Genomic DNA, 24,964 nt, shown 5'->3' with positions numbered 1-24,964 from the left:
AGCAAACTGTGTTTTAATTAAATGTATATCCTTCATTTAATTCCATGCATGTTTTCATGGGTTGACCGGTATTGATGACGGAATACCAGACGTGACCTGGCGGTTTGCCAACGTTTCTCATTGAAAATTGCGTCTTGTTTAATTTGCATATATCTTAAGAATACCTAAAATATTAAAACTACATGCGTCGTACAAGGTGATATTTGATTTTTTTTTTAGTCTAAATCCACAATATAATTCTAGTGAAATTTTCTTTACTAGTATATATAAATGACAGAGGATAGAGTGAGACTAAGTTATACTGCGTATATCGCATTAGCTGATAAACGATTTAACAAGTGGAAAACATGTTTTCAAGCTGTCATATCTTTAGTGCTGCAACCTTGTGGTAAAACCGGATGCCTTTAGATTGATTCATGATCTAAAACTAAGCATAGCTCTTTGAAGGGGGGGGGGGAAGTAAATGCTTGTTAGGTGAGCTTCACAAAATGCATAAGCTCTTACTGCACTCGTTGCATGTCCCTCAGTATGCATGCTATTTTATATTCCTTCGGCTAGGTAGACGTTTTTGAAATTTAGTTATTGAAATTGTTGCACAAACGAGTGGCAAGATTGCTGTTGAAAAACGCACATTTGAATGAATACATCATTTCCTTGTATATAAATGTCATTTGGCTTTTCTGTTCCCTGGCGCGATAAGGAAAGTTTGTTCTACGTGGAGGAATCAGCTCAATTAAACAGTAGGTTGTATAACAGGTTGACTGATTTTCCAAGTCATGCTCTATTTGTTTACCTGATAAATTTAGTTGTTTTTTTCCCACTAATTTAAGTTTCATTTTTTTTTCTCTCGTTACCTTTCAATCTATAGAATATTATCTTCATTGTTACTGTGAAATTTTTGTATTTCAGCCGTAAAATGGGTCGACAAATTCGCGTTTATAATACTTTTTATTACGTAAACTTTTAATATCACTTATGTGGTTCTGGTTTATATCAGACACGTTATATGTATTTCCTGTTGTCGGAACGATGTTTTCCTTGACTGTAGCAAGAATGTAGTAATTCGACCCCTTTTCCCTAGTAGATGCCGGTATTCCGTTGCACATGACCGGTTTTGTTGCACTTCACACTCGTCTGCAGTCGTTAACCTTAAACTTTTTTTTTTATTGTTCTAATTCTAAAACTCGAATTGCTGTCTTTGTGTCACAGATACGTTCATTTGATTTTATTGTTAATGATAGAGCGCTTATGTTTAAAAACATATTTTAGTCATTTTATACATTTAGATTTTTCTCCATTTTGTGAAGAGTTATGGAAATGCATTCCAAATTTCCATTTTTGTAAAAAAAAAAAAAAAAAAAAAAAAAAAAAAAAAAAAAAAAAAAAAAAATCTAGATTTAGCGAAGGAAACTTCGCTAAATAAACATTAAAAATCATTCCAGCGTCGTCAGTTTAAGAAATGTTAATTTAAATGTTTTATGTAATTTGTTTGGTGAATATAAAATTTCCAGAATGTTAATTGTTTAATAAATATTGCCAGTTAAGATTGAAGAATTAAACAGTTTAACAAAACACCGACGTAACAAATATAAAACTGCAAGCAGTTTAACAAAAATTGAAGTTTTTTTTTTTTAAAGTTTTAACATTTATTAAAAAGTAAATCAATATTTTCAGATAAATTTGTTAGGTGTTGTATTTAAGTCTTAATTCTGACAAGATGGAAGAGATAGTATCTGAAAACCCAAATGTCCCAAAATATTTAACATTTAAAAGGATAGTCGTTTAATATGAGAGAGATTAAGATACTTGCTAAAATGAATGAGTAATATTTGTAGTTCGGTTTGGTCTAGAGAATTTGAATCTCGATGAATCATATTTATGCCATTCCAGGATCAAAAATGTAATATCCCGATCATTAGTACCTCCAGTAGGATAGGAAATAAAATGGTTTGGAAATTCTTCTGTGAAGTTGCATGTTTAGATGCTGTGGATCTCCAATAAACAGTACGGTTGCCGTCCAGCACTGGCAATGAAAACCATCAACCTAGAGATAGCCAAACAACCCTATTATAACCCTTCGAACCTTACGACTTGTTGATTAGATGAAAACGCTGTCAAGTTGACCAACTAGGCTGGCAAATAAGACTCATTCATGTTCATATCGAATTAGCATTTGGGTGTCGATTCATATAAATCATTTGAGGATTTGTCCAATCCATGCTACGTAGTTGAAAATAAGAATAGTTTTTGAGCTGATCATGATCCTTTTACTTTCATGACTCACTGCTGCAGACATTTACTTTCTACTGTAGTTTATTTTGAACATAAGTTCCGTTCTTGATAATAAACATCTGAAACGATTTCAGTTGGATATAAGGGAAGTGTGAGTGGGGGAAAGAGCATGTGATTTCTATGAAGTTTAAAAGCAGTGCCGTATTATCTGAGTTTTCTTTTTTCTTTTTAAACTTTGTTTTTATGTCTAGAAATTGGTTTATTTATTTTCATTTTCATGACACAAAGCCAATTACAATGGCATCAGTCTCACTTTGCTTTTAAATAAAAAATGCCATTTATTCAAGTCATGATCTCAGGATTCTGCTACCTTCAATGAACACTCACAGCCAGTTGAACAAGTACGTTTTGTTATCCAAACAAATTCAAGAATATCGACATTAGTGGATATACTCTTTACGATGAATATTTCAGTCGAATTTTCCCTTTGCTCTACAGCAATGTTGTCAGATTTGTCGATTCAGTCGTATTTCTTTATATTAAGAATTTGTGATTTAAATTCCATTACTTTAAATTTGTCATGGGGAAACGTTCCTTTTTATATTTAATATAAAAAACGAACTAGAGTAGAAAATACCTGTTAAAATAGCTTTTCAGAAGGCATTTGAAATATATTGCATCATCTGAACTTTTAAAGCAAAATAAATGTCTCAGTAGAATTCGATATCTTCGGATTTTAATAAGATGTCAAACTAGGCTGGGTACACTGATATTCGTTGAACATCAGTTACTGTAATCATACTGCAATACTAAACGACAGAGGATTTTAATTACATTTCTACGGATATTTATTTATTACGTACAGAAAACTTTGAATAACTATTGTTCTATGGATTGGCTTTGGTAAGTTGCTTTTTTACTACATTCTTTATTTTAATTGAGGTATGTTTTATTGTATAGTATAAATCTCGACATTTTATATATATTTTATGGGTAAGCTTTCTTTTTTGTTATGACTTCAGTGATTTTTGTACATTGGGAATGATTTCAAAGGTGCACTCAACAAAATGTGAGATGTCCTTCAACTTGATTTGTGAAGGAACGTAAAACGGCTTTAGGAATCATAGTACATCTGGATTACTGCTATAACAGCAGACACTGAAACAATAAGCTCATGGATAGCACGTGATTTGTGATGCTATATTCAATGTCAAATTATATCAAGATTTCTGACTGCCTCAGTCAGATGCATTACTTGAGATTCTAGTGCTAGACTTCTACGCCTAGCCAATCTCGTCTTTCAACTTGTAGTGTGGTATTCTTACCGAGTTTGTGTCCTCGTAAATATACAGATAACATTTAATATATCATTGAGGAATATTTTCTGTTCGGCAAATGAAATTTACATACCTTTTGTTTCGAATATGCTTAACAATGGAAGCATAGATGATGATATGAAGCGATTATAAATGTTTTTTGTAAACAAACCAAAAAAATTATAGAAAGCGATTTTTTTCCATTAATTTCACACTGTAGCGTGAATTCTATAATAATAATAAACAATGTTTTTCTTACCTCAGCGGTTTTTAATATAAAATTTTAAATGAGTTAGGTGAGTATTAAGAAAATAAATGAGTAATTAATGGAAACTGCATTGCACTATTCCCGTGAAAAAATTAACACTTTCGTGTTAATTTGTTTCACGGGAGTAATTATAAATGTGTTAATTTGTTAATTAACAAATTAACACATTTTAGATAATACAGTTCAGTTATATTCAGTTTCTTATGGAAGATTGTAGATACTTCAGAAATTTTGGAAGGAAAAAGCTGAACTCTGCAGATGTGTGATCGCCTAATTTTAAGAAACCTATTTTCTGTGAGAGTCTTCTAAACAAATGCGTTACTAATCGGTAATTTTGAAAATGGTAGGTGGAACAATAATTGTATCATGTTCCATGAGCAGCTTTAAGTATGGAAAGATGAGGAAATTTAAGAATTCTTAATATAATAATGCAGTATCTCATGGGATCCTTAGACTCATCGTGGATTCCTTAATCTTATTTCCTCTCTTGGTTTAAAGGTAAGATGCGGTGATTTCGAAGAGATTTTGAGTATCGGTTGTTCCATATTTATTCCCAGTTTTAAGATAATCCCAGATCAATTATTTCATTTCGTAACGAATAATGGAATGGTTCCGTGAAGAACTGCACCATTTTATATAACAGGTCGCATTTGTTTTACTGATATTGGTTTATAAATCATGAAATAGTGACCAACCGAAGAGAATACTAAGCTCCTATAGTATTAGTGGATGGATGGGAAACATTAAAATAGGTAAATATTGCAGTATGTAAATGTCTTCCTGGAATTCGAAGAATAAATAAGGTCGATGTTAAATAGATGTGCCATTTTATTAAGCGAGAAGATTCTCAAGACAAAAAAAAATGTCTTACAATACTGTGTATAAAATTGATGATACTACGAAAATGATTCGCTTAGTTGAGAAGTTACGCGTATTTGTATGGAAAGCATATCTGAATGTCAAAACTAGCTTTGCACCCAAAACACAGTTCCAAAGAATTCTACCCTTACGCTGCAAGAGAAAGAATAATCCAACTGAATATTATGTAGGAAGTATATGCAGAAGAGACTGTTCCCACTTTATTAAGAACTATCAACCTGCACTAAATGATACGGGGAACGTAGATCTACATTTGCATTGAATGATGTGACTCAGGTGTTCGAGTAGGAAGTACTAGAGCTGATGCATAAACTAAATAAGAAGTCGACTATTGAGGCTGATTGGATTTCATCACCAATGCTAGAGAAATGTCATGTAGAACGGGGTGCTCCATTGACCTTCCTATATATGATATTGGGAATCATACGTACATATATTTGTTGTAGGTGAAGAAAAATATGCAGGAAAATCATGGATGTGACTGACATGTAGCACTTACAGAATGATTTACATACGTCGGAATTACAGTTGAGTGAAAATAGGTACCTGTTCAATGTTTTATAACTATAAATTTATGCTTTAGTGGGGACGATCCTCAATGGCGTATCGCAATGGTGAGGTCATTTTAGAATAAACCGATCTAGCTAGGAATTTTGAAGTTTTGATAACTATGAAACTGAAATTCAAGGGTCATTTAGCAGTAATTCCTATTATCTCGGAGGATAATAGTAATTCAGAAAGGAACGTTGACTTAAGGTTATTTAAAGAGGCTTTAAAAAGTTATCTGAGCTGTGCTCAGATCTGGTCTTTGACTCGATACAGATAGTGTAAAGGTAACGGTTAAAGATGATATGAGGATTGTGGAATATAGATTACGAGATAGATTGAGGCATGTGTGGACTGCAAACAGTTACGATAGCTTGCGTGGTATTGTGTAGCCACTCATTCTGGAGGGCTCTAATATTTCAGTAAATTTATTATTGGTGCATTTTATTTACATGAGGCTTAATATGTAACAACGTTTTTTATAAATGTATTACCTCTCTCGATGTTAAGCTTCGCGTATATTAGTTTATTATTATTTATAGTTCATCATTTCAGAAGTTCAATTGAGTATTATATTGTATACAAAATACGTTAAATTACAGATGACTAAATGTTATTACGAAACGATTCGTGTTCCATCGAAATTATAATTCGAAGTATATTTAAGTCGAAGAAATATGACTTAATGAGAAGAAAATATTAGTTTCTTGAAGTTTAAGTGATCTCTTGATTGCAAAATTGATTCTCCGCAAAAATTGAAGTAACATTTCATTTTCATAGCGATTACAGTATATCTCGCATATCATTCAAGTACTCGAAAAGATTTTTTTATCATATTTTTCACTTTTAATATTTTTCTTGCAATCTTTTGAGAGCTATTGTCATGTAACTTCCATACTCAAGTTCCACTAAAATTAACTATTTTCGTTTTACTTCCCCCCTCCTTTTTTTTTTTTTTACTTGTATAACGTTTTCTCTATTTAAGAGCCGGCAAGTGACTGGTAATTCATCTGTTACCGGTCGATTGCCTTTCATTTTTATTTCTTCCCGGTAGTGAGCCTTAGCCAATTTAGCATCGTATTCGCCATTTGCAAGTTTGCCGAGAGAAACAAAAGCCACCGCCCTCAAACCGAATTAACGCAGTCACCAATTACAAGTTACGCTTCGCAGCAGTCAGGGTTTATTAAACATTACGAATGAACATTAACGTTCGTAGAAGAATCAATACACTTGCATAGTTTATTTAGCCCCTGAATGCCCTGCAGGTTTTGCTTCTGATAAATAGCCCAAGTAATGGTGATTATCCATTGGACGGAAGACTACGATGGAAATGAACATATTCCTTGAACAAAATGGCATACGTCTTATTTATTCCTTGAGTCATTCAACCGGGATAAGCAGAAAATGATGAAATACTGTTGCTTCATTCCCCTTATTGGAACAAAGTTTCAGTATACTTCATTTAATCTTTAATAGTGTAATTGTTTAGCATGCTTAAAATGTTTTTTGATCTTCCTGTAAAGAAGAAATAAAGGAGTTTAGGAAAAGGAATTTAATATACCTAAACAAAAGTTTCTTTTACGTTACCAACGCGAATTTTAATCTTCTGGAATGAATTCTTTAAACTATACCCTTCATCAATATTTAGAAATAGTAGTGCCTAGTAGCACTTGCATTAAATTTAATAGTCAACAATGCTTTGAATTTTCATTTGATTACGTTGAATAAATTTATTTTAAATAAATGCATATAATTGTTGCAGCCTAATAAATATCGAATTCCATCTGGCTATCATTATAACCAAAGTATGATATTAGACTACTTCTGTTAATTACAAATTTCAGGATTTGAATTTCAATTGATTGCTAAACAATTTTCGTGTCTGCCGTAGGGAACAAATTTCTCCCCGGATACTTGCTTCGCCAAGCACACTGTATTATCTTTCTCTCATTCCCTCGAAAATCCATGAAAATGTAAGTAATAAATTTATCGATCCTTAAGGATGTCGTTTCTTTCTATTCTCCTCCCCCTTCCCATTTGCGTTGTCTCCTAAGCTAACCCAGTCCATCAACGCTATTGATCACAAAACAGAAGTTGTGGCGGGTTCTATAAACACCAATATTGGAAACGATTTAGTACCGGTAATGTTGTTGCGTCCAGTGGTTCACTCTGTTTGGAACATTTACTGGATAACTTACGCTCACTGTACCTTTTTATTCAATACCTGGGAAGGTCGAAGCGTGAACTATACACGTGTCTGCCCTTTCAGAAAAGAATGAGGTGTCAGGGTATGAAACGATAAGGGGATTGGTAGCTCGTGCATATGTTTATAACCCAAAACTGGAGAGGGGGGATTGAAAACACATTGGGCAGAAAGATTTCAGAACCATGTCGATCTAAAAATACACGAATATTGAATTTTTTTGGCAGAAAGAAATTTTGCTTTGCATTTAAAGCGACATTTATTCCATACTGTAACCCTTTAAAATAATTAAGCAAAGCCAATTTTATATTTAACACATTGTTAATTGGATCTTAATATGTCACACCTTCTCCCTTCACTTGAATTTATATAAAACTAAATATCTAAACGCTAGGTTATTTTGAGGAACATAAATGGAAAACTAATCATTGTCCTTCTTGTGAGAAAATCTTATTATTTACATCTCAAAATTTACTTTACCAACGTGCCTTTGAATTAGCCTAAAATTAAAGTTCCGGTTATTCTGTTTGCGCAGTTTTTTCCCCCTTTTTCAAACGAGAACTGTCGATTTATTGACCTTTTTACGTTTCTCTCTTTTAAAGGAGAAAATCATAAGCTTATGGACATCTTTCACTTTTCTAACGATACTGCGTTATTGTAAAGTAAAATTGTTGGTTAAAGGAAGGACACTACAAATAAGCACTTCAAGCTATCTTGTTTGCAGAATAAATCAATCGCCCTAATCTCATATGAAAACAGTAAAGTTTGATTGTTTGTTGACAACCAAATGCTCTGCGCACTACCTACTCAAATCGTTAAATGACCAGGTCAATGACACAGAGGTTTAGCCTTCTGTTCTTAATGTGAAATCATCGATTACGTGAAAGAGCAAGTGATGACTGACACCCGATATCTCTCAAGTATGTCTCATCCGTTATAAAATTCGTCCTAAGAAAATGTGATACAAATTATTTATTGCAATAAATAATATTTATATATGCTAAAATTTTAATTCTAGTATTAAAAAAAATAGTTTACTGTGATTAATACGAAAATCTACAAGTCCACACCCTTTTTAAAATGTTTTGTGCTAGTGAAGCTATTTTATGGAAGTGTGAAGAAGTTGAACAGCAAATACATTAAAAATTCTCTCCTGTGGTACTCCTGAATAGCATCAGGCATCCAGTCAGAAAAGGACATTAATTGATGATTACACACACACACACACACACACACACACACACACACACACACACACACACACACACACACACACACACTCTCTCTCTCTATCCCATAGACGTTCTGCTTTCGTATTATGCCTCTTTTGTACGTTTCATGTACAGTTTCTGTTGAATTGGTCGTAATAATTTGTCCTGTTTTCCATGATTGCAAAAATGCTGGTCAACATTCATTTGCTCTTGCAGCTTCGAACTCATTAAGCCAACACCGAACGCACCAGTTCTTTTACTTTAATTACAGCTACTTCTGTTTTTTGGAAATCTTGCTGACTTATTCCTAAATGACCACAACTTTTAATTGTTTAAAAATTCTGGTCATTAGCAATATCAGTAGATTCTTTCTTTCCTCTTTGACGCCATGCACACGTACTCCGCTGTAATGCTATAGGTTTGTAAACATTTGTGAATTTTACTTTTTCAAAAAAAGTATAGAATCGTAAATAAAACGAAATATTTAACCGAATGTTAATTCGCCATCGAACTCCCAAATTTCTGAAGATTGTTTCTAATATGGTGAATACAATATTAATATAAAGATTTGCCGAAAGGTAAAAAAAAAAAAAAAAAAAAGTAGTACTTGTGAAGGTCTTATGGGTATACCTTGCTTGGCTTTCGCTGTTTTCATTCGGTTAAAAAAAAAAAAAACTATTCATCTTACTTTTAGCTTTGCCTGTTTTGAAAGCGCGTGATAAATTTGTATCATTTGATCCTCATCTTCTGCTCTAGTTGCGTTGGAAATGAGCTCGTCATAGAGAATTATTGTACCATAATTTGAATAATACCATGATTTGTATTCAAATTATGGTACTATATTCGACAGCTTATATGCAATAGAAGTGTCAAACACCAACCAGTTTGACCTGAATCAGACGCCGCAACCCCATTAGTTTTCAGACATGGGATGAAAGAAGTCCACATATTTGACCATTCTTCTTCATGTATTTAAATCATCAGAATAAAGAATTTCCTTTAGACCATACATTTACTGTTAGTTGCAATAATAGATTTAAATTCTCAGTATCTGTAACATGGGTTCCACTAAAGAAAAAATAAATAAATGCATGAACAAAAAAAAAAATCTTCCGTCCATCGGCTCTTATTATACATTTCTTGCAAGATAATCGTTTACATCATTTAATGGGCGGAACTATTTTCAATGCAATGTATGCTCCTGATATGAGAATTGCAACGTACTAGAAAACGTAGTCCAGAATCAAAAAAATCCATTCATTGTTCTGCAACATTAAAAACTGATGTTAGTTTTAATGGTCTGAGACGTTCTTTAATGTTCTGCCTGCTGAATAGTTTACTGGTTAAGCCTTCCCGAATATTTCTTTGTGTCAGAGTAAACAGATTCTATATTGAAGGACGTTTGTTTTACTTTGGGGAAGTGTCCAGTTGTCTAGCAACTTTTAAATACTACCTGCTAACACTTTGCGACAGAAACCGATTTCCATAGGAACTGTCTTTATTTGGATCAGCCTTTCACTAAACTATCTTGATGATCGTCTTGGGACTGCAAAGTTGCTTGAGTATTGGCAGTTATTTGAAACGGAGAGCTGTATAAGTCAGCACTTTTTGCCTGTTTATGGCGACTACCTATGAAGAATGCAGTGCAAACGTATTGATTTTAGATAAAACTTCTCTAGAACTTCACCACTCAGACCTCACTATTCACACCAAGACTGTGACAAGTATCTGTGGGCTTACTCTAGAGTTACAGCTCTTTAGGGAGAGCCGCTAAGAACTATACCGGATGGTTTGTTTTCCCCTCACTGGCATACAGTCTATTTAGTATATAGCTGGCTAATGAATGCTTACTCACGAACGGCGGAAAATCAAATAGCATAAAAGTTTTATGAACCTTGAAGGATCATGTAATTCGACGATAGTGATTTCTCGATAAGAAAAGCATTAGGATCAAGTGCAAGGCGATGTAAAACATCATCGCTGTTATTTATCTGCAGGAGAAAAGCAGTGGGTACGAAAGATGCGTATTTGAAAAATAGATTCTATTGTTTGGGGTTGGAAGTTTTTTTGTGGATGTGTCCAAAACATTCCACAAATATCTCGAAAGAAAATTTGACAATTTGGGTTTCATCATTTATCAACAGAAAACCTTGCAAGATCACTTTTAAGCGAGTGATTTTGCAGGGCTGATAGAATAACGAAAGAATTAAAAAAATAAAGCGTTTTTTTTTTTTTTTTTTTTTTTTTTTTTTTTTTTTTTTTTTTTTTAAGTGGAGGGTCCTCCAGTCTTTGGATTTACTTTTCGATATGTGCATATAATAACTAGATTTTGCTAGATTAATAAAAAGTGTTTCCGATTTTAAAATGCCGTTTCAGTTGTGCTGTTACTCACTTGCTAACCAACTCGAGAGGACAAGATTTTTTTCGAATTCTACAATATATGCGTAAAATATAACCGACAACATCTGAAGTATCGCAGTACATCTAAATTTTTCTTGAGAATTATGGACTGATAAATCTATCAAACAATGAAAATGCTAAACAATATTAGAATTATTAGTTACAAATGGTAAACCACCCGGATACTTAAGCTCAGAATTATATATTATGGAGGGGAAAAAAGTAGCTTACTGGTTTTAAATAAAGTTGATTGAACAGGCCGTTAACAGAATAGGAAAAGGCAATAGTAATTTCTGTTTATTAAAAATAATAAAGAAAATAAAAAATCAAATTACAAGAATTCTGAATTAATGTTAATTAAAAAATAAATTTAAAAATATTCTGAAATATTTATTCTGGAAACAGAGAATGGTCTTCGAAATGGGCATTCATGTATGGATTGAGCTTTCTTAAAGAATATATATATTAACAAGAAAAAAAAAATTAGACTAGAAACCCATCACATTAAATTCGGAAAACATTTTGTCTTAATTGTGGTACGTTAAATATGCTAAATAAAATTTAACTTTTATGCACATTTTAAGATAATGATGTACACAGACGATTGAACTCTGAATTAACTTGGAGAGAAATGAACGAAGGAATTAGATGGATGTCCCCCTGTCTTCAGCTCTTATTTACTTGCATGAAATAATGAAGTATTTCATGTAAGTGAAATGAAGGTATTAAAATATTCTCTGTGAATTTAACGTTTTTGCTCATAACTATGGAATAATAATTACTTTAAAAAGCTATTCTCAATGTAAAAAAAAAAAAAAAAATAGCCGGTCTGAATTATATTAAGAGAAATCAAAAATGGCATTTGAAGATTTAACTAGAAGTAATATAGTAATAACAGTTTTAAAGTAAGTTAATTATTTTACTTATTTAGGATGAGTGATTTTATATGAAAGTGAAAAGGATATTAATATGTATATTAGAAAATACTTACATACAGCATACATAATATAAATTCTGTGCTTTAACCTAACTTGAGTCAAAATTAGATTTGACTGAAAGTTTATAATACATTTGCTTTACCAAAATAGTTTTGGAATCGACATTTGGACAATATAGAAAAGATTACAAGCAGATGAAATGAAATTTATGGAGAAAATAGCAAAAAAAAAAAAAAAACTATTTTATCATAAACGAAGAAATAATGAAAGAATAAAATCAGGAACCAATAACAAAGAAAGTAATACAAGCCCAATCAAAAGGCTTGCTTAAATCCTGTATGAGAAGAACGCACTTTAATAAGGCCTTTTCGATTACAGATGAGTTACCCGTTTCATGAACATTGCGTTTTTTTTTTTTCTTCCGAAAAATGGCCTCAGCCTTCATTACGGTTTTGACCGTGATTTTTAACAATCTCAAATACCTAATTTGTTTCAATAAGGACATTTTAGCCTTATATTTAACAGGATGATTTTAAAAGAAGCAATTATGACACACGTGACTCTAGAGTACATCAACCAATAGCAGTTTATGTAGCAATTCGATTTAAAGTGTTATATAAGCAGTCGTATTCAGTTGCGAATATACTTGTTAGCAATCTTTGATTCTCTTGAATAATGCTCATACTTTCTTAATTTCCTTTAACTTTCATAACATGCTTACGAAAGGGACCGCGTAGCCTTTTCTCGAGCCAGTCTTCAATGGCAATTTAAGCAAATATGGAAATGAATTGAATGACTCATAAAAAATGCGTTCGTTCCATAATGACACAGGTATAATCCAATTCACTATCGTAACAATTGACAAAGAGCCATTTCTATCTCTTATACTAAGTCATTCCATCACATGTTTTTCTTCATGTGTTTCTGTCATGGCCACGCAACTTGGATTCATACAAACCTAATGAATGTAGTGTTAAAGAGTTATGTTATCTACATACTGTTGTCTGTCAGTTGCGTGCATCTGACCTGCTGCCTACTTGCAGGATGAAAAACCAGAGTTTGTGAAGAATTTCTGCTACCACCGTATAATCTAGCTAATTCAACTTCAGATAAAGTTGTATGACTTATGCCATTGATGTCCTGGATAGGATTCGAACCCAAGCCTTCCTAAACAAAAGGTATTACTCTTACCGTGTGAGTTAAGGAACCCTTCTAATTAATTCGTTATGTATGTATATATTTTATCCATTCTTTGATAAATTTAAAATCATAAAATAAAATAAATACTATTTTCTAACAATCCTGAGTTAGCTGAGTATAATCTGGGGCTATTTCTCTGTTGGCATAGTATATATTTGAATGCCATCGAATCATAATAAGCCCATCGAATGCCTTATTATGGTTAAGATATTTAACACCAATTTTTAAATTTCGATGTACAGTATTAAAAAATCGCTTCTAAAAACATGTTGGTGGAAAAAAAAAAATCAGCTACAGGGCGGGAAATCTCGAAAAATCGAACTAGCGATATTATAATTTGGTTCGTCCATTACGGTTGCCTTTTAAAAACAGATCGATAGTGAGAGAAGCTTTAATGGATATTTTTTTACTACAAGTACATTAACTCAGGAGGACATTGACAGATGATTTTTCGAAAACAAAAAAAAAGTCTGCGTCTAGAGTATTGAGACGATAATTTATAATTTGAACAAAGTCTGGTTAGCGATACCCTTTTGCGGGGTGGAAAAGTATTATTAAAGCTTAAACCACCAATAGATTTAGTCACTGGGACCATCTTCCCAGGGCTACATTAGAGGGGACCCATCTCATTTATATCGCTTACTACATACACCATAATCAACCACCGATTGTCCACCAGGTGGTAATCCACGGGAATGAATCCCTCACTGCGCACTGTCATCGTTAAATGACCCTCCTTAATGTGCGTTTACTGCTGAAACATAAGTGACTCATCGTAACCGAGTATTCTAAGCGAGCGATTATAAAGTTTCATGCTGTATAACACATTCTGAATGCAATAGTTAGGCAGACCAATCCCAGTCGAGTTGCACTGAAACTAATGTTTCTATTTAATAAGATATCCGATTATCACATATTACCATGTATATTTCTCCCTTAACATTCACCTTGTGAGCTCGTATTTAGAAAAGAAAATGTTCAGAAATAGTTTAGTATGTTGTTTATTTTTATTTATTATTACCAGTGTTCAATTTCTTTTGCTCTGCCCCTGCTGCACTCGATAAGATGTCATTAAAAAAAAACAAAAAAAAAAACGATTAGGTGATAGCTGTACTTAGGTTATTTTTTTTTTAATGCTTGCGGAAAAAAGTTATGGTACTTTACTAAATGGAATCGCTAAAATATTCTTTATAGTTTAATCTTTATTAATTTTTAAAGTGAAACATTCTATCGTTGTGGTCAGAATAATTCTGTACTTGTTGCTACTATATGATTTTTTTTTTCATTATTTCGTTGGTCTTATATAGGAATGACTCAGCGGGTTTGTATATTTGCAAATTATATTCTAAAAGCAAATCCTGCATTTTAAGCAGTTTAAATTTGCTGCTTTTATTTTGGGATATTAAATTTGCATCTTTTGGTTAAAGAAATGTCTTTCATGCTTTAGTACCGTTAGTCCATCACACCTGTGAAATATCTATGATATCAAATATTAAAATTTTAAATCATATTTCTAAACTTCTGTTTTATCTCTGATAGTGTCATAATAATGAAATTAATGTTCAATTTTAAGATTTCAGAAACAATGCTTAAATATAATTGCTAGTAATAAACTTGTAAATGTCCACCTCGTCTTTACTGAAGCTGAATATTAATGTTTTAAAAGTACGAAAATACTTCCTATTTGCGGTTTAGTGACCAAGAGATCCGAGAACGACGAAATAAAACGAGAACAGAACTCTTCACCGCATCTATCTTAAAGATTTACGATAATGCTCTTGAGGTAGACTATTTTGTACATTTTTCAACATGCTAAGTACACACACACACACACACACACACACACACACACACACACACACACGTCATAATATTCTTCATTCTGAATAATTGTTCCGCCTCCTAAAAACATCATTCGGATCTTCAATCAGTGATTTAAGGTAGTCAGTAGAACCGACTATGTCGTGAACAATATTTCGAATGATACCACTAATTATCTTTCAAGAAATTGAATATATATTTTCTCAAAGGAAAAAAAAAAAATTGCAAGCATATTGGAAGATTCTGTATTGGTAATTATGGCCGTATATTCGCTAGTAGCAAACATCTCCAGTTTTTCACTTTTAGAATCCGTGGAGCAGAATTAATGAAATTATTTCTAAAACCGAACGATTAACTACTTAGCCATGCTCCCTTCTCTCTCCCCTTGTATAGCTTAACGCTTAGCTCCTTCTGCTAGTTTTTTTAATCTAAAAGATATTAAATCATTTTGTCGGCCTTTTATTAATTTTCAGATTTTTTTTTTGTCTTGGTAAAAGAAAAAATGCTGTACTAAATGTTAGATACATATAAAAAGTTTAATTTTTTCCCTCAAACTGTGCTTAACGTTTTAATTTCACGTCATCTCTGAGCTATAACAGCTATAGTGAACGTTAATTTAGATATTTGTTACTAAGAAATCTGAAGTGTCATCTGATTAATGAGGGTTTGTTGTGAAAAAGACTGATCGCAAAAAAGTTTAAGTGAGCAAGGACATTTTTAGGCTGTGAAGTGTCACATTTGCTGAAATTCAGTTAATAAAAAAATATTCTGCTTATCAAGCATACTTTCAAGAGTTTTAGTCCCTGCGGTTCTGCTGGATATTAATATTTTAATAAGAGAAAAAAAATAGACTACTTCTGATCATCAAGTTATCTCCATCTTCAGCTAATTTTCAGAAATGTTTCAAGAAAGCACGATAGATTGATGGTTTATAAGAATAAGTTTTTATAAATTTCGCGTATATCCTTAATATTTTTTCGACTAGCACCATTATAAGTGCAGCATTAACAGTACTCTTTTTATTTGGATATTTCTTGTACACAGCTATTAACTCTCGTTTCTTATTTAATATTCCAAACACGGCATCCTTGTACCATATATATAGCTAAGTATGTTAGCAGATCATGGTTATATTGATCATCACAGTGTATATTTATACTCTTGCTTGCCAGTTCTGTGATATTTGCAGAGCCTGCGTGTGTGGCATTCGAAGCTTTTTTATTTGTCATTGATGGTAAACTATAATCACACATTTCGTTCAACTTGCATTTTTTTAAACGCATCATTTTAAGAATTAAAAAGCAGGATTTTCCTTTAATAAGATTACATTAATGAAACGATTCATACCTGCATTAAATAACACATTCTTTACATTATATAAAGCATAATGACTAATAGTACCAGTGAAATCATTAAAATTGAAGTACTTTGAGTGAGTGAGAAAGAACATATCAGGAATTTAATTTTGTTAAATTCCTAAATTGAAATATTAATTGGATTTGATGTACTTGGACAACCAATGTAGTTCAATAATGAGATTTCGTCGATTCTTATTACTGTATTACTTGGCACCGCTGTATGATTTTTTTTTCTCTCTCTCTCTTTTTCTCTCTCTTAAAATCAACGGACTCACAAAGTAACTGAATCTTAATGTACTTCAATTCGGAAATTCATGAGCTCACTAAAAGAGAAGTGGAAGTGTATGTATAATAATGATACTTATCTACATAACCATTCTTGTGTGTATCCTATCGGATTAACTATTTTTAGTGGTATATTAAAAAGTTAATCTGCCACATTTAATCCCACAGTAACTTTTAAAGTTTTATTCATTTTAAAATCGCTTATCTTACTAGGAAAGTAAGTTCGCGTTTCGAACCTCTGAAGACTTCCTTGGAATTTACATGCCGGCCCAGAAGTTAGCATACTTGCTCTCCAACAAATAGGTGACGGGTTCGAATCCCGTCGTGGGATGGATGTTTGTTGACTGTCTTTAGGTGGGAGATGAATTTTATCCCCTCTGTGAGACCCCCCCCCCCTCCCGTCTTGTTAGAGGCTTGAAAGAATTCCATGTTTAGGCTCTACAGCAGAGTTTCCAGACTATGCAAACATAATTTTAAAAACATTACAAAAATATATAAAATTGCTTAAAAAAATAAACAAAAAATCCTTAGTCCACTGACATTACAAATGTATTTTATATTTACTAACAAACTTTCATGAGATCGATGATCTACTGCAATGCATTGCAGTAGAATCCTCTATGTATCAGTTTCCATTTTAAACTACTATGACAGAATACACGAAATTAATTTTAATTCAAGCGAATAAAGTCCTTAATGAAAAGTATTACAGTAGTAGTGCTAAAATAAAAAAAAGTCTTAGCTTAGCTACTTGAATCATTAATGATGTTCAGGCGACGTTTATCACGAGTTTTGCGATTAACCAGAAAAATGCATTCGTTTCAGCGTTAAATTAATGAATTACCTATCCATAATATTTTACTAACCTACGAACTACGCCATTCAGAAATACTTCTGTTTCGTTTTTAGTCTCAACTAGAAAAACTAGAGAATTCGTAATGCTTTCAATCCATTTATCCAAGGAGACTGTTGTTTTCTGAGTGCATTAGATGGACAAATAATAGTGAAGTATCTGTTTGCATATAACCGTATGCTCTTGAAGTCTTATTCGTTTCTCTTGAATCGAGCCTACACCTTATTTTTGAACAATTCTAATCGAAACAGTACACGCCTCCAGTAGTAGCAATGATAGACGGAAATAAAATATGCGCCGACGCAGTAAACCTGGAGTGACGGTGATCGATTGAACGATAAAGGTCATGTTATTCTCAGCGCACTTGGTTTCATTAGGGTAATCTGTGTACAAACGAAAACATTAGCCTTCTTGACACAACATGTTTGACTCATTCTCTTCATTAACTACGTTAAGAAAAAAAAGTTTGTAATCTCCTTTAATGTTGGTGGGAGGATTTAGATAGATGAAACAAAGGCAATCGTGTAGGGTTCTTCAGGCGTTGCACATGTAGCCAATACTCGACTGCTGCTGTTGTGCGCAAAATGGAAAGCATAGCAACCATGTGCTGCTCTTACCAACTATTGACAAGTAATCTAAGATTAAACTGAAGAAAACATTACGTGCACAGTTGGTTGGTATCCAATCATTCTATCATGAGAGAATTCCACAATCCACTTCGGTTGTGTATCAACCATAATGGTATAGTTCTATTGCTTGCTCAATCTAATCAATATCAATATACTATAATAAACAGGTTCTGGCTCGCAACAGCTTGTGGTTGGTAATGGCAGCTTAATATCATTGCATAATGAAAACGATATTCAAAGAGTGGTCACATTATAGTGCAGCTCGATTTCCTAATGTCTCTTAGTATAATCAGAATTGACTGATACGCTATACTCATTAATACATCAATCATTTATTGCATCAGTAATGTTAAAATAAGAAAAATGAGCGTGATCTAAAGCAGATGTCGATAGTTGTTTCGAAAGATAAACGCTTTTACTCTTCCGGGTGCAGTAACTTTGTGCAATAATTAGTTCTATACGCATTCAATTTTAATTGCATCAGGGTCTGATTTTGCACTACATGAAACCAATCACTTGTAGCTTTCAGTCACCATCGCACTTTAACTTAATAAACATGACAGAAGAGTTCCTCACACACACACACACCCACACACACACACATATAATAAGAGGGCTCCGCCACCCCCGAGTTCCAGACTGGTAAGCCGGTTCTCTTTGAATTCTGATGACTCGAATTTTAAAGACTCGAAAGGGGGATCCACTCCCACCTGGCGCCTGCAGCACCCAACCCCCGAGTTCCGGACTGGTAGGCCAGTTCTCCTTGAATTCTGAAGATTCGAAAGGGGTGCCGACCTCCTGGGTCCCCTCGAGTTCCGTACTGGTAGGCTGGTTCTCCTTGAATTCTGATGACTCGAATTTTGAAGACTCGAAAGGGGAGGTTCCGTTCTCCTGGCGTCTACGGCGCCCAACCTCCCGAGTTCCGGGCTGGTAGGTTAGTTCTCCTTGAATTCGATAACTCGAATTTTGAAGACTCGACACTCAGGTTAGCCCTGAGTTTCAAAACATTTCAAAAAACGTGACACGAAAATGTTACAAAAAAGCTTATCGTTTTATATTATTGTGTGTGTGTGTGTGTGTGTACACACCTCAAGAACATTAAAGCATCTGGGGTGCAGTACTGCCCAGGTTAATGAAAAATTATTCAGCTTGAGGAAACTCTTAGGCAATCAGCAATAGTTATTTGTCTATGTTGTTTCATACTATGGGCTGTGTAAGATTCCCGCCCCCCCCCAATAATTCTCCATTTGAAAAACCTTTCTTAATGCTTAAGATGCAGTCGTATTGTAACTGTTTATAGAAACTCGCCACATGTCAACTTTTTTGGCAGGGAATAATATCTCTATTTGGTTGTGCAGGCCTCTGGGTCCTAGACCTTTTTTTTTTCGTTTTCCAGCATGAAAATCCCTTTAAAGTTTCTAGGCATGCTGTTTCCTCTCAAGACCGAAAATTCTGATTACTTTTAGCTCACCCATGGCGCTAAATAAACGCTATTGATTAACCATTCGTGGGTGATATTCACATAAATAAAATTGTGAATGAGGTATATTAATTTACATTAATATACCTCCATAATTGGTAACATTTCCTAATCTTTTTTTTTTCAAGAGTTTCTTTATTTAATGAACATATTAGATGAAGTATTTTTACAGTAGTAGTAGTAGTATTTGAAAAATATAAAATAATACTTGTTTCACCTTATCTGGTAACGAAGACCAAAGTATATTGAACATAGGAGGAATTGCGTAATTTGTTTTAATGCCGACTTCAAATTTCGCAATTTGTTGTATAGCTAATATTTTCAAGGCATAGTTTTGGTTTAGACTTGTTACGAGAACTAATTCACAACTTTTCAAAACAGAATATATGTGTACCATATACTAAATGCTTGAAAACACCTCGAACTATGGAAATGCTAAAAGAAATGGTCTCGAAAGATGTTTTCATATGCCCATTTTTATTTTCCTTCTCCAGGTGTAAAACCATTCGTGATATCAGCACTAATCAGAATTTTAAACTCATTTCTGTCTCTCCTGAGAATAAAATTTGATATCAGTGAACTGGCTGAGGCCTAACTTGGTTTGGTAAAGTAAGGCGATTTAATGTGAGATATTAAAATTTGTAAGAACAAAGCCAGAACACAATGGAAAACGGCATTTTATGATGTAGTGATTAATCTTATTTATAATCTAGGGCTCGTACTGAACCTCTTACCACAGCATAGTATAAAAAACATGCACCCATACTTCTGCAGAATTCTATGCATACTCAAGAGCCCAAAACATAACATAACACCACTCAGCTTCTTTCCCGCCAAATGAATTGCACGGGTAGCTAACCAGGCTGGTTGTGGCGATATCCTGGTATTGAGTGTTCTCATGAATATCACAGGATTCGCTCATTCCTGTTAAAACACCTTCCCCGGATATTTTTTATCAGGGGATGGTTCCAGATCAGGTATTGCCCTACAGGGTGAAAATGTCGTTCGATGGATCGGATTCTTCCAGCAAAACAATGCTCCCTTTCACACGGCTTGTTTTGTGCAAGCAGAGTTCGAAGAGCACACATCTAAGCATTCCGTGTGCTTCACACGCCACATAATTCTCCTGATTTGAATCCTATCGAACATTTGTGAGAGTAAGTGGAACGCAGTTTCCGCCGGTCGATGGCAGTGCTCCGCTCGATCGCTGACCTCCGGGACGTTATTCTGTCTAGTTGGTCCAGAATACGTCAAGACTTCTTCCATAGTTTAGTGGAGTCAATGCCAAGACTAGTGCAAGTGGGTATCAGGACCAAAGGAGGGCAACACGCTAATAGGTAGGTGATCGTACTTATTTGGCTCATGAGTATATCATATACTATACGATTAAGCCAGTAGGTTAAGGAAATTGGTACTTCTACTACTTGAATCAGAACTTTTGGTTGAAAGTGATAAAGAAAATGCAACTATCCTCCTCTCTACACTTGCGATAAACCTTCTCCTGATCACCTCAGAATCTAATACACGTAAAAATTCGAAAAGATCTCCTCCCTCAACAAAAACAACCACTCTGGGAATAACACGCACAAGTGGCAGATATGTAATGAACATCTCATTGAAGTAGTTACATCGGTAATAATTCTAAATGAGCAGTTCAATAATTATACGATTCATTGATCAGTGGTTGAAGGAAATGTGAATTAGGAAAGATAAGTGGCATCGTCTCATTTTCTCTGATTTCTCTCCACCTTCATTTGTGAACTTATTTAAAAAGAAGTCCATTCCTGTCTTCACTAGCAGATGTTCAGAATTTGGATTTGGTACATCTAATATTAGAGTACCATGCTTTATAAAGTTTCGAATGTGTTCAACAAATGGTACTGTCTCTTGAACACTTCTATCTGGTTGCAATGAACATCGTTCTCTTGAATAAATGTTCTCTTGCCGGTGCATAGTTACTCCTTTTTATTCATTTTATTCCTATCCAAATTATACTGCAACATTTTCTGAGGGAAACATTTGGACGAAAGCAGTAAATAAACTAAGGCACATAAACGATTTTTTTTTTATTCTGTGTGTGTGCGAAAGAGAGAGAGCTATTTTTGAAAGGTGCAAGAGTATATATATATTTCGGGAAAAAAATGTACATAATCCTGCACCTTTAATCTTCATTTTTTTTTTCCATGTATAATTTAAGCACCAACATTCCTCTGAACAGACTATCGCTAAAGTTTATGAAGTCTAAAGCAACAAGAATTAAGATTTTGCACATGCGTATCTGAGAGTCGAATCTAAAAATAGAATCTTTGCCATTAATGATGCAGTTGTTTGATAGTTCTGTGTGTTTCGGACAATCCATATAAGTACATGGTGTGCTTTTATCAGAAGTCGATAAGTGGTTTTTGCAAGATTCATTTCTTTATGAAAATAGGTCATCGACTTTATTGAATAGGCTCGCATTGAAGAGTATGTCCATAAGTGTGTATTCGTATAATTGGGCATTGAATGATCCCACTTGTCTGTACAGGTTTAACTGGAATAACATAACAAAGAGTTTCTGACTCATTTTGAGTGCATTCTATTACAGACACACACCTTTTTACTTTTGACCCTCTATATTGTTTGGAATAAATGTGCTACAAAGGATTCAATCTTCCATGACTACAATTAGCCGACGTAAATGAACTGTACTATGTACAAAGGTTAATCTTTTGTGTATGTCAATAGGATTGAATGAAAGCAAGGATCGTGACTTTAGTTTCATTGGGAGAAACTCCATCTAATTAGGAACAAAACTTTGCTAATTCAAAATACTTGCGTGAACAATTTACAACTTTTCAATAAGTAAAGTTTTTTTTTTCTAAAATAATATAATTAGGGAAATGGCAAGACGATTTACTTAAAAATGCACACTTTGAACATTATATTGTTCCTACGTAGTTTTAATATTTTAATTCCATTTTAGCAGAACGCCTTTCGAAATTATCATCCGAATTAAGAAAAAGAAACGATCTATTTGAAAATATTTGTCTTCCAGGAAAATCAATAAGAAAATAATTTTCCGTCTTCTTTCTCTTTTGCATATTGGTAGAATATTTATGTAAGAACATTATCTCTATCTTTGTTGTTTATCTTTGGAGTATTCCATTCAATTCCATCCCTGTTTAGTAGTCTCTAGTTTGCAATCTCCACTGTGGAGCCACTGTGATTAGAATTCCTGTTCCAAGAAACCATAAATAAGATTACCGAATTCAAACTGATTTAGAAGACTGCACATTTAAGTACATGGTTTGTTTCGGAAAACATACCAGTGACATTAGAACCTGCAGAATATCATTCACCTGAGTGAATGATATAGTGTGGAAGTGAAAGATTTATTTTTAAATTTTTTGGGGGAAAAAAGCAGTCATTTAAGACAAATACATTATCCTTTTAAATGACAGGTTCCACTATTAGTAACTGACATGATGCATAAGTTTTTTTTTTTTTTTTCAATTGGGAAAAAAAAAACCAACTGAAATCCTTCCTTTTCGTATGATGCCTGTAACTGTTTTTCATTTTAAAAGCCTTAATGAATGTTTTATTGTATTCTAGACTTTTTTTTGTGATATGATTTGCCTCTCTCTATAATCATACCTAGTGTGGTATATTATTGACTGACTCCATTCGCGCACACTAAAGATCGTGTTATAGTATAAGCAGTAAAACGATAAATCTAAAATGAACTGCATTATGTCTTCTGAAATGACCAGGGGTTTGAGAACGTTAGTTAACTGTGCTTTACTGTTGATATTAATATCTGCGTTTCAAAGATTCTATTTTTTTCCAGTTCTTAATTTAGAAGTAGCTACATTAATGTGGTTGTATCTAATCAGTATTCATAACAAATAATTCGTATCAGCAATAGCCATGACATGAAGTAAACAAAAATCTGAGTTAATCAGTTGAGATTCTATTTAACATCGTTGACCGTTTGTTTGCAGGTAAATGTCATTATAATTTGAATTAATCTATTGCTCTATCAAGTGCACCAAATCTACAGCATTAGAACTCTCTATTTGCCCATTATCTTTCTGCTCTAGTTAAGTTCACCTTTGGTGAATTATTTTCAGCAAAGGCATACTGCAGTTTTTAGTATTTCTATATAAGCATTTTTATAAGTGTCAAAATTGTTTAACAAGGGAAATTACGCACATGCATATTCATATAAACTTAAACAAGCCTATTATGAAATGGATATTTTATTCAAATAATTTAAACTTAATGGATTCAGTTTTCTTTACCTTAAAATCAAAACTGCGTCATGTCGCAAGCAAAGTGATTATTACAAAAAAAACAGTTTTTTTGCTTGGAGTGAAATCAGTTAAGTAATTTCCTTTAGAATTGGGACATTTAATATCTTTTAAGGATTAAATTAAAGTTAACTCAGGATATTGAAATCAGAAGTTATAGCTGGTTATCTTGTAGAACGTAAACCTCTATAAGGGCTTTGCAAATGAAGCTGAATTAGTAGGTATCATACGAAGGCGACAGGAATTTACCACCATTTGAACTGGAGTTTGTCATCATGAAAAACTTCTCAGAACACACGCATTTAACTGACCTCATGTTTAGTGATGTCCAACGCAAGTCCGATCGACCAAGCAGCTGAAGCTACTAATGCTATGGTAGCTATATATAGACGTATTTTCAGTGGCAGATAACTGTAAATATTCTCTGTCTGGCATAAAACTAAGCCTCTGTCGCGTGATCGTAACGTCCAACTCATTTTGGGTTTAACAATCCGGATTGAATTCCAATCAAAGTATTGTAGGAACATTTTATAAGGACTTCAACTAATGACGAATTTAAACATCTCCTACGGAGATGGTAGGCTTTTTCTTATAGTAATCTTCGGATTATCATTTTCCTTATAATAGACAAGCGGATTAGAACATGAAATACATACTATACTTGGATTTATGACCTTAGCTTCCAAAAGTCGCAATGTAAACTGTTTAACCGCTATACGAAACTAATTCATTACTAGAAATTCTTTTAAACGTTTCTATGTGTGCTGCATTCAAAAGACATCTGGTATCTGAATCATAGAGATTCAGATACCAGATGTTTAAGATGAAGCCACTTTGTAAGAATTTTCTCTTATGATCGCATAAGAACTTCCAAAATTCTGAAATAAATGTAACACAACTTTACATATTTTATCAACGTATACCCTGTACATAGTTTATCCTACTTCAAATAAAGCCTACATTCATAGAGCACAGTTTAACTTAAGATCACCTTGTGCTCTAAGTTTAGTTAATAGACATTAACTAATAAACTCCAGCTAATTATATATTAAC

The 24,964-nt window shown here is 33.4% G+C and overlaps 1 protein-coding gene across 4 annotated transcripts in view; it reads left to right on the top strand.

Moving 5' to 3' along the window:
• Positions 1 to 24,964, top strand: part of LOC150104175 (uncharacterized) — a 191,075-nt gene that overhangs the window by 12,420 nt on the left and 153,691 nt on the right. The window contains exon 2 of one of the 4 annotated variants that reach the window (XM_090396797.1): positions 13,037 to 13,171. The exons of the other annotated variants lie outside the window; for them this stretch is intronic. The gene's annotated coding sequence lies outside the window, so the exon portion shown is untranslated. The remainder of the gene's footprint in view (positions 1 to 13,036; positions 13,172 to 24,964) is intronic. 4 annotated transcript variants of the gene reach the window in all.

This window comes from Typopeltis vanoorti, chromosome 8 (genome assembly GCF_054136105.1).
Source record: "Typopeltis vanoorti isolate ZY-2024b chromosome 8, IOZ_Tvanoo_1.0, whole genome shotgun sequence".
NCBI classification, from domain to species: Eukaryota; Metazoa; Arthropoda; class Arachnida; order Uropygi; family Thelyphonidae; genus Typopeltis; species Typopeltis vanoorti.
The sequence above is the reverse complement of the archived record's forward strand: the minus strand, read 5'-3'. Positions and strand labels throughout refer to the sequence as shown.